Source organism: Perca fluviatilis, chromosome 1 (genome assembly GCF_010015445.1).
Source record: "Perca fluviatilis chromosome 1, GENO_Pfluv_1.0, whole genome shotgun sequence".
Lineage (NCBI taxonomy): Eukaryota > Metazoa > Chordata > Actinopteri > Perciformes > Percidae > Perca > Perca fluviatilis.
The window spans coordinates 5197284-5208168 of record NC_053112.1 but is presented as its reverse complement, the minus strand read 5'-3'; the positions used below and the strand labels follow the sequence as shown (position 1 = coordinate 5208168).

General features: G+C 41.1%; 1 long non-coding RNA gene and 1 pseudogene across 1 annotated transcript; one reads left to right on the top strand and one right to left on the bottom strand.

Annotated features, from left to right (window-relative positions):
- Nucleotides 1-2531: 2531 nt before the first annotated feature.
- On the bottom strand, nucleotides 2532-5874 carry LOC120563530 (annotated as a pseudogene).
- A 1466-nt stretch (nucleotides 5875-7340) lies between these two features.
- Nucleotides 7341-7962, top strand: LOC120563682. The gene is made up of 3 exons (XR_005639998.1): nucleotides 7341-7361; nucleotides 7565-7668; nucleotides 7878-7962. It is a non-coding gene; the product is annotated as an uncharacterized LOC120563682 (long non-coding RNA).
- Nucleotides 7963-10885: the final 2923 nt, after the last annotated feature.

Below are 10885 nucleotides of genomic sequence, written 5' to 3'. Positions count from 1 at the left end.
AACGCATCTCCGAGAGAATGCGTGCGTCATGGGTAGATCCAGGCCATCTCGCCACCAAATTAAAGATTTTATAATTGGCGTCACAAGCAATCTGCACATTGATTGAATGGTATCCCTTGCGGTTGACATACAGATACTCATGATCAGATGGTGCCTGGATCCGGACGTGAGTCCCATCGATGCAGCCCACAATACCAGGAATGCCAGAGGCCCGGCGGAATCGGTGTTTCATCACCGCAGACTCGGCCTCAGTGGGGAGGTGAGCAGATCGCGGAAGGCGACGGCTCAGTGCCAGTGACACTCTGCGGATTGCCCGGCATGCGGTGGATTTGTGGACATTAATCATATCTCCAACAGTGTTTTGAAACGCACCATTTGCATAAAAACGTAGCGCTATTAACAGCTGTAACGCTGGTGTCAATGCTGCGTTGTGGTTCGATACATACTGTAAGTCGGGTGACAGCTCTTCAACAAGTTCATATATATCCCTCCGACAGAATCGAAACCTCTCTATCAGCTCCTCATCATTGTATATGTCCAATGGATTGCTTTTGTCCCTAATAACTCTCTCCCGTCTAAATGCCCGCTCATTGTAAAATCTGTGTATAAGGCGCGCCATGTCTATAGGCTACTGTCTTTAGTTATGTGGTTACAAAGTGGTTACTATAGAAACATTATCTATCGGATAACGGCTATTAACGGCCTAGATTTTGAATTTACGCCTGCTACTGACTAGGTGTAAGATTTACGCCCGGTCTTAGCGAGAAGAGGACTTAAGCTTGGACGGTGCAACTGTCGTAACTTTTAGGTCGGACTTAGAATGCTGAGTTAAGACCTACTTACCTTAAGACCAGGCGTAAGCCCTGTTGGTGCAACCGGCTCCTGAACTGCAGGTCAGCTCTGCTTCACTGCGGTGTCAGGTTACAGCCTGTTGATACATGCTCATTACTATGGACAGGACCTCGGCAAATCGTTTTTGTGTGGAAAAAATACATTTTGGAATATTGGATTGTATGAGATCGGCACTCGATTGGTGGGGACTTGACCGGAAAGCAGTACATAAACAGAGGTAAGGATTAAAACAACTTTTATGCCTTTCTGTCACATCTACTGCAATCAAATTCGCTGTGTTCCCTCGTAAGGAATAACTGCACATGGCTAAGCACTAGTAATGGCATTTCGAACATGTTTAGAGGCTAAAAACAAGTTTAAAACTTGCCCTGTTTAAGCCTTGTTTAAGACTGTTGGGTGCAAAATCTAGCAGGAGGATAACTCGGTGTAGGCGGCACCGTTTGTGTTCGTTTTTCTCGCTACCGACAGTTCTCCTGATTTACAAACAACAGAGCTACGGGTTGAAATCGACCGGAATTCTCCTTTAAGTATGTTTAGTGTTTTGCAAATCACTGTGTGTAGAGTTTTGCAAAAAGTGTGAGGTTGACAATGTGCTTATAGTTGTGCAAATATGGGCTGATGTTTTGCTTGAGTGTAAGGTTTTGCTAATAGTGTACTACTTTTTAGTGTGTAGGCAATCCAAAAAAAACTGTAAAATGTGGCTTTAAACAATGATGTTAACTTACAACATACAAAACTAAAGTTATTGTTATTGTCAGACGTTACCTGCAAGAAGAAGCTCTGCAGAACAACTATAGATGAAAACAGGAGAAATGTCTTAGGTTCTATGGCAGGCCGTTTTAACATTTAATCGAACCACACTCCTATCTGTAATTACATTTTAGATATTTATAATAGCATTTATCCTAGTCAAAATTATATTCTAACTAGTCAGAATGGTAATTAAACATTCTTACTTGTAGCAATTGTTTTTTGAGATATCTACAACTGTGATTGTACTAGTCAAAACTAAATCTAAATCCTTAAATAGTATAATTGGCGGTTTTAACATTTAGTAGCTAGACTGGATATTAATTGCAGATATCTGTATGTAATTCTTCCTAGTCAGAAAGAACTTTCTAGATATCTGCAATAGATTTTATTAGAATATGTCCACACCCTGTTGTGTAGACTAGCTTTTATTAAAGAACAGCACTGCTAACAAAGCTCTGCTTACTGTACATTTCCTCCAGTGCTCAAGTCACTGCTTACTCAGGCCTTGTGTTCAACAGCTGCTAAAGTAGTTTTTATTCTACAATCAAATATTTGCAGATTTCTTTGACTCATAAACCATCTTATAGAATTCTTGAAACAAATAAAAAAATTCAGCAATGTGTTTTCTGTGGCTGCACATCAAATACAAATAAATGTGTATCCGATTACATAATCAACACATTAATTTGATGCATGATGACATACGTTATGTGGACGATATCTATTTAAACCTCTGTTAAACCCACAGACATTTATTATAACTTCCAGAAGAAATCAGTTTCTAAAGATACCAAATATGTCAAGATGAAGTTTGATTCAATTTGCAAAGAATTGCTGCCAACTTAACCATATGATAATAAATGGAACAAAGTGTAAATCAGTCACCACAGAAAACAGATTCTGTAGAAATTAAGACATAAGATATATGAATATGTACATTTGTTCCCTTTATTGAAAATAAATCAATACATTAAATGAGATCAGTGATTAGTTTACTCTGACAGGAGAGATGATCAGAGGGGCAAAGTTTTTACCACCATCATTATTACAGGGACAGAAGTATGGGAAGAGTTTCTCAGTGAAGGAGCAGCCAGTAAAGGAGATAAGAGCTGCAGTATCTACGTCATAACAGAAGACCAGACCCTCCTCATAATCCACAAACACCCCCACCTTCTGAGGAGGAGACTTCAGAGAGAGATGGAATGAAGGGACAGCAGCAGTATGGTACTCATTTCCATTTCTCAACCATATAGTCCAGAAACCATCCTCAGGACTCAGTGTGATGTCTCCCTTCCTGTTGATCGACTCTCTGGCCCTCCTAAAGTCCATTTAGTCTTTCCTTTAACTTGAACCTCAAAGTAAAATCTGCTTGAAGAGAAACTCTGTTTTCCTAAAACACAATGACACTTAGAAAATCTCTCTGGGTTGTCTGGGGGAATCTTCCACACATCAACATGATTTACTTGTTTCCCATCATCAGACAGGATGAGATCAGGATGTGCTGTATCAGGATCAAGAGTCACATCCACTGCATACTGCTGGACCTTCCTCAGCTCAGACTCAGCGAGCAGCTTCTTCGTCTCTTTACTGAGTGTCTCCTCCAGCTTTCACCACAGCTTTCACCACAGTCCCCTCATATGATGATGGACGGATGCTGACCTCTGTCCAGTCCTTAGTGGGTGGAGGTTGTTGGATGTTTAGGGACTGGACACTCTGGAGAAGATGGAGGTGGTCTTCAGAGCGTGAGAGCTGCTCCACCTCAGTGCTTCTCTTCATCAGCTCAGAGATTTCCTGTTCCAGCTCTTTGATGAAAGCTTTGGCCTGTTTTTCTGTTAATTTCTGCTTCTCTTTGATCGTGTTGATGAGCTCATTCAGGCCTCTCTCAACAGACTCCATCAGAGAAGTGAAGACCTGAACACCTTCTGCTATCTCTCTGTCTGCATCTTCCTCACTGAGGTTGACTGAGTGTTTGACCTCCTGAATCTTCAGTCGTCTCTTCTGGATCATCTGCTGAATTTCAGCCTCAGCCTTCTTTCTTTCATATTCTTCTGTCAGAGGAACAACATAATGCATCTTGTGCTCTAAAACAGTGCAGAGCATGCAGACACATGTCTGGTCGGTCTTACAGAACAGCTCCAGAGGTTTATTGTGCTTCGTACACATCCTGCCTTCCAGGTTCTCCACAGGGTCGATCAGCTGATGTCTTTTCAGGCCTGACATTGTCAGATGAGGCTCCAGGTGAGTCTCACAGTAGGAGACCAGACACACCAGGCAGGACTTCAGGGCCTTCAGTTTGGTTCCGGTGCAGACGTCACAGGGAGCTTCTCCTGGTTTGGACACTTGTTGCTCTGAGCTGGTGCTGCTGGCTTTCTGTTGAGCTGACTGTCTGAAGTGAGCAACCATCTCAGAGATGAAAGTGTTGACCCTCAAATCAGGTCTTGTGGTAAAACCCTCCTTACACAGGGGACAAAGGCACCTGTTACTAGTATTCCAGTGTTCAGTGATGCAGTTCTTGCAGATGTTGTGACCACATGGTGTGCTGACAGGATCAGTGAATACATCCAGACAGATGGAGCACAGAAACTGAAACATGTAGGGTGGGAGAGAACAAAAACATTATATTCAAAATACAGAGTTATTTGTTGAAAAAGAATGTGCCTTAACTGTCCTGTTAAGCATAACTTATTGTAGCAACAGCCCACATTTCCCATCATGCCTATTGAGTAGTTTAAGTGTTCCGTTTCATGTCCCAAAACCCAGATGTTGCTTTTTGTTGTTGGTAATTGCCATTTTAGAGCTTGTTTAGTTCTAACCATCAGTGAGGTGGCTGTTACGTTTCATAAACCCAGCTGTATTTTGTTACTATGTTTTGAGTTCTTGTTCGCTGTGATGACTGTCATTAAAGGCTTGGCCCTCGTTGCCTTTGTCTTGTCCAAAATTTAGCACTGGAACACACCACACAGAGTACAGCCGAGGGCCAAGTACCACGTATGTTTTGCGCATGCGTGCAAGGAATCAACTCCCCATACCAGCAGGCAGCGGTAATCTATTCATCATTCAACAAGGGAAACCGGATACCTTTGCTATGATACCCACAACATACAGCGTTTGCTCGGCAGAACCAAACAGAGCCTGCGGTCCCTCTGCTTCACTCCCCGCCAGGAAGACAGCGGTACCGGGAGATGTCTAACTGGACTGTGCCTCCCCCGGGCTGTCATCCGTTCTGTCGGCAAAGAAGTCTCCCTACAGTTGGAGCGGAGTGGAGTGACCAAACAGCCAGCTGCTGGCTCGTTGGCTAACGTTAGCTTGCTAATTTCACCCACCCGACATGGCTTCATCATACACCTCTTACCGAAAATTTGCAAAACTAAATTGTCACTCATCTGGCAACAAATAATTATGTATATCTCGTTGTAGGATATATCTTATATCTATTATCTTATATCTTGGGCAGCTTGGGCGGCTGTGGCTCAGTGGCTGCGCATCGGAGTGTAAATGTGTGTGAATGTTTATCTGATGAGCAGGTGGCACCTTGTACGGCACAGTGTATGAATGTGTGTGAATGGTGAATGCTTCCTGTGCTATGTAAAAGCGCTTCAAGTAGTCATTAAGATAAATACAGTCCATTTACATTTACATCTTATGATCATAATGTGAAACTAAATTGTCACTCATCTGGCAACAAATAATTATGTATATGTCCTTGTATCTTATATCTTATGGACATAATGTGCAAAAATAGTTATTCTAATAGTTCGAACCTGTGTGTTTTTAGAAGGAATATTCAAATTTTTGACACTTTTATGTGTATTGGATTGACAAGATAAGATGAAAAATAAAAGGAGCCTTGGGTGTGTGTGTGTCACAGTCGTTTCTTTGTTTGCCTCACTCTTGTTTCCAAGCTGAACAGCCAATTCATCTGATTGGCGGCCGCCAATGCCAATTCAACATGTTTAATCGGTGTTGGTGGAACAGCCGTCTGACACATCGCACAGACTAGGCCGACAGTTGGTCGCCGTAGGCCCAACTAGGACCGACGGCGACCGTAGGCTTGGTGTGTCAGGGCCTTTAGTAGCTTACCTAACATATGGGAACGTGATTAATATATTATGTTTGTATATAAACTAACTAACTAATGGAGCTGCTGACAGCAATTTACTGCGCAATGGGTGGAGCGAATTAGCCTTTCGCCGAGCCCCCCTTAGTTACTGTTGCTATGTCCGACAAACAAATGGTCAAACACGACCAGCGCGACAGATTGCCATGACGGGAAGAGGTATACCCGTGCGTGTCAGTGACCTTTTTTTGGAGCAATACCTCTGCGATATCCTCCAGATCGAAGCAAAAGGGGTTACAGTATGCAGTGGAGGGATATATTCAAAATATATGAATGACGCAATGACGCAATGAAGGAGACACGACTAGTATCGAGGCTAAATCTTACTGGTCTCAAGCGAAATCTGAGAAACCCCATGACCTGTACCTCAAATGCTACATGAAAGATGAAAACAAAATTATTTAAAGTTGCTTGTTAGGGCGCTATGTTCAACTTTGTTGTAAACTGACGGAAAATAAAGTTGGGGAGCTCATAGACCCAACACAACAGCAGCTAATGTAGCTAGCGTTAGCTAACATGTTAACTAATGTTGGCTAAAGCTAAAGGGCTCGTTAAACTTAGCTTAGAGAGTAGGTTAACATTCTGGCAATGATATCCATGGTAATCATAACTTTGGTCCAATTTGTGTTCTTGCCTCTAGTTAGTAGATCTAGACAACATGGTAACTAGTTAGCCGTTAGCCTTAGCTACCTTTGAGCAGACGTATTTATGCTTCGTAATGTTCGACACATTTAACTGGGAGTGGGGCCGTCCACACTGTTTTATCCATTGTAGGCACCGCTCAAGTTGTGTTTTCGGCTTTGGGAATGGAAAGAACACAACTCCTCCAGACAATCTCTTGGGGTCTCTATTGTCCGATTTACAAACGCCGTGGGCGCACCGCTTCACCATCTAGCTTGGAGTCAATGTTTGTCGGACCTGCTCACATAGTAACGGTTGCTATGATGTGTGATTGGACAATGGCCGTTTTGGCAGAGGGGCTGGCGAGAGGTCAATTAGCATTTCCTAAAATGGCGTAAGAATGTCCCGTCCTACTCTGCCCCTGATTGGCTTGTACTGGTGGTCTAACCCTAAACAATCTCACTCCTCATGCCTTAACTAAGCAAATCTAACCAACAAGTACACCAGTCAGAAAAGAAACCACTTAATCATTGCTTTTCCTAACTTTGTAAAACAAAATGTAACAAATAAATTCATGTAATATTGTCGCAGAGGCTCAATACATTTAGTTTGACTACTATTGTAGACTAATTTTAATTAAAGAACAGCACTGCTAACAAAGCTTGGCTTACTTCATAACACACACATTTCATTTCCTCCAGCTGCTTCACATTAAAAGCCTCCCACTGGTTCTCTGTTGGGAAGCTTTTATTGTGAAACAGCCAGATGAAGCAGGATGTAGGAAATGATCAGTAAATAGTTTCCCCCACCTATTTGTAAGTGTCCTGCTATGAACAGTAACAGACCTTTTAGATACAATAAGGTAAGGTAAGTGTCCTGCTATGAACAGTAACAGACCTTTTAGATACAATAAGGTAAGTGTCCTGCTATGAACAGTAACAGACCTTTTAGATACAATAAGGTAAGGTAAGTGTCCTGCTATGAACAGTAACAGACCTTTTAGATACAATAAGGTAAGGTAAGTGTCCTGCTATGAACAGTAACAGACCTTTTAGATACAATAAGGTAAGGTAAGTGTCCTGCTATGAACAGTAACAGACCTTTTAGATACAATAAGGTAAGGTAAGTTTCCTGTTATGAACAGTAACAGACCTTTTAGATACAATATGGTATGGTAAGTGTCCTGCTATGAACAGTAACAGACCTTTTAGATACAATAAGGTAAGTGTCCTGCTATGAACAGTAACAGACCTTTTAGATACAATAAGGTAAGGTAAGTGTCCTGCTATGAACAGTAACAGACCTTTTAGATACAATAAGGTAAGGTAAGTGTCCTGCTATGAACAGTAACAGACCTTTTAGATACAATAAATAAGGTAAAGGTAAAGTGTCCTGCTATGAACAGTAACAGACCTTTTAGATACAATAAGGTAAGGTAAGTTTCCTGTTATGAACAGTAACAGACCTTTTAGATACAATAAGGTAAGGTAAGTGTCCTGCTATGAACAGTAACAGACCTTTTAGATACAATAAGGTAAGTGTCCTGCTATGAACAGTAACAGACCTTTTAGATACAATAAGGTAAGGTAAGTGTCCTGCTATGAACAGTAACAGACCTTTTAGATACAATAAGGTAAGGTAAGTGTCCTGCTATGAACAGTAACAGACCTTTTAGATACAATAAGGTAAGATAAGTGTCCTGTTATGAACAGTAACAGACCTTTTAGATACAATAAGGTAAGGTAAGTGTCCTGCTATGAACAGTAACAGACCTTTTAGATACAATAAGGTAAGGTAAGTTTCCTGTTATGAACAGTAACAGACCTTTTAGATACAATAAGGTAAGTGTCCTGCTATGAACAGTAACAGACCTTTTAGATACAATAAGGTAAGGTAAGTGTCCTGCTATGAACAGTAACAGACCTTTTAGATACAATAAGGTAAGGTAAGTGTCCTGCTATGAACAGTAACAGACCTTTTAGATACAATAAGGTAAGATAAGTGTCCTGCTATGAACAGTAACAGACATTTTCACAGTTGTAAACAAACATTCTAAACGTGTGGCCAGGCTGTTGCCTAGCAATGGAAGCTAAACCCAAACCACAGAGATGCAGTTCCAAGTAGCCTAACTAAAATCCTGACAACTGACTAAAAATGTGGCTACTGTGGACAAATAGTCATCTATTGTTACCAATTTCACATGAGAGGAAGAGTGTGACTTGCTGCCTGAGTAGAGCTGAAGTTTAGTGTCCATCCTGTTTTTGAAAGTGTAAATATGATCAGCTGGAACGTTACTTACCACCGGGGTTTTGGAGGAGACTCTGAGCGGTCTGCACAGACGCTGGACAGCTGCATGTCCTCTTTAAACGTCCATATCGTATTCCCATTGTGAGTCCAAAGCGAGTGCGTATCCAGTGTGTGTAAATGATAAATAAACTAGATTTCATAAAATAGATTTCAATATCTCTTGCTCTTTGACTTCTTCCACTTAGCTCACTGCATTGGTGTTCCAGCACGATTTAAAATACAAATGGAAAAAGCAATTGTAGTCATGGTAACCCAACAAATGTAAATAAACATGAACACTAAATCAAGACTATAACCTAGGTAACGCAAATGCATAACGAAAACACTAACAGAACATCATTTACACACTTAAACTGAGACATTGAACCGTTAATAACCTAGTCCCATGATCCTTTGCGCTGCCGTGCAGAACAGTCAACACAACGGCATCCTGCCGGCCGTTACAATATTCTTACACACACACACACACGCGCACACACACAGACAGACACACACACACACACACACACACACACAGACACAGACACACACACACACACACACACACACACACACACACACACACACACACACACACACACAGACACACACACACACACACACACACACACCTAGTAACCTAATAACCTAGATCCATGATCCTTCAACCCAGTCTCACGGCAGTTTGTGAAATGGTCACGTTATTTAATCTATTGATTTTTTTTTGTGGTGGTCAGCACGTTTTTTAAACTAATGTATTTCAATGGGAAGCATCTTTTGTGATCACAGCACGACTATGGTAGTGAGCAGGTTGGTTGGGGGGATGGGTCAAACAACACAGGACTTTCTCCCAGGAGACCAGGGATCGTGTCCCGGTTGTGACGTTTCCTTTCCCCGTTGGTCTTTTCTTAAACCAAACTGTCCCGTTGCCGTGAGACTGTGTTGATATATGATAAATATGATACAATAGTTTGAGTTATGGAGGAGCAGATAAGAGTAAACTTCTCCTTTTCAGTTATGTGATATTTGTTCACGTTTATGAGACTTTGTATATTGAGACTTTGTTATATGTTCATTTTAAAGGGGAACTATGCAGGTTTTTTTTTTTTTTAGCATAATTTACCTTAACTGAACAGCTTCAGAGTCATTGGAATGGTCATATGACTTTTTTCGGGTTGAATGGTGGTCATCTCTCTCCACCCTAGTGCCTGTGAGCAGAAAAACCACCCTTGCAACTTTCGCGTCAGGAAGGATCGCGTGATATCAGGTCTTGTCATGTAACAAATTGCTTCACGTCACTGCACTGGTTGAGTGAAGGCTTTGAGAGAATAGCAGGGCCTGTGTCTGTGTTAACCCTGGTGTTTTTCTGAGTCAAAATGTTAAATGAAAAAGCTTTATCAACATTTTGGTCGTCTTTTTCGACACTTTTGTGGCCTTCGGCGATGTTTTTGTCACTTTTTTCAACGTTTGTCAACTTTTTCCGAGCCTTTTGAAGTTTTTGTGGGTTTTTTCACAAATTTTTAAAGCTTTGTTTCTTTTTACACATGCCACTTTTTTTTCTCGACATTCTAAATTTTTTGTCACTTTGTCGAAAAAGTCTGTCACTTTTTTTTTGACATTTTTATCACTTTTTTTGACATTCCTGTCATCAATTTATTTTTCCTCAAATGCTATAAAAATTACTAAAACACCCAAATTCAATGAAAGTAGTGAACTGATTATTTATTTAACTTGTTAAGAGCGTTGTAGTGAACCATCCACCTTATTTTTTGGGAGAATTTGTTTGAAAGAAAACCCAAATTTGTGATATAGAAACTTTTTTGAAAATGAGTCAAATTTGACCCGAGGACAACAGGAGGGTTAAAGTGTCCTGAAAATCAGAAAAGATCAGAAAGAGTTTAATTCCTTTGATGTCTTTTTTGTCTTTGGCTTCTTCTTTTTTCAGTCTTGGGCGGGGCTAAGCTCCGGACGGAGCCCCGGTGCCTCTGCTAAATAGTCTCAGGAAGGAACTTTTTTTGGTGGAACATGTGTACGTTCAAAAGAAGTTTTAGTCGTGCAACAGAAAACTCAGTTTGGACAGATAGTCTAGCTAGCTGTCTGGATTTACCCGCAGAGATCTGAGGAGCAGTTAACCATAGTCCTCACAAATCCACCGGATCCATCCCGGAGGTGGAACGTTGTCAATATAGACTCCCAATACTGTGACTTCAATACCGGTTCCTGAGCGATTTTATAAAAATCCATTTTAACAAAAAG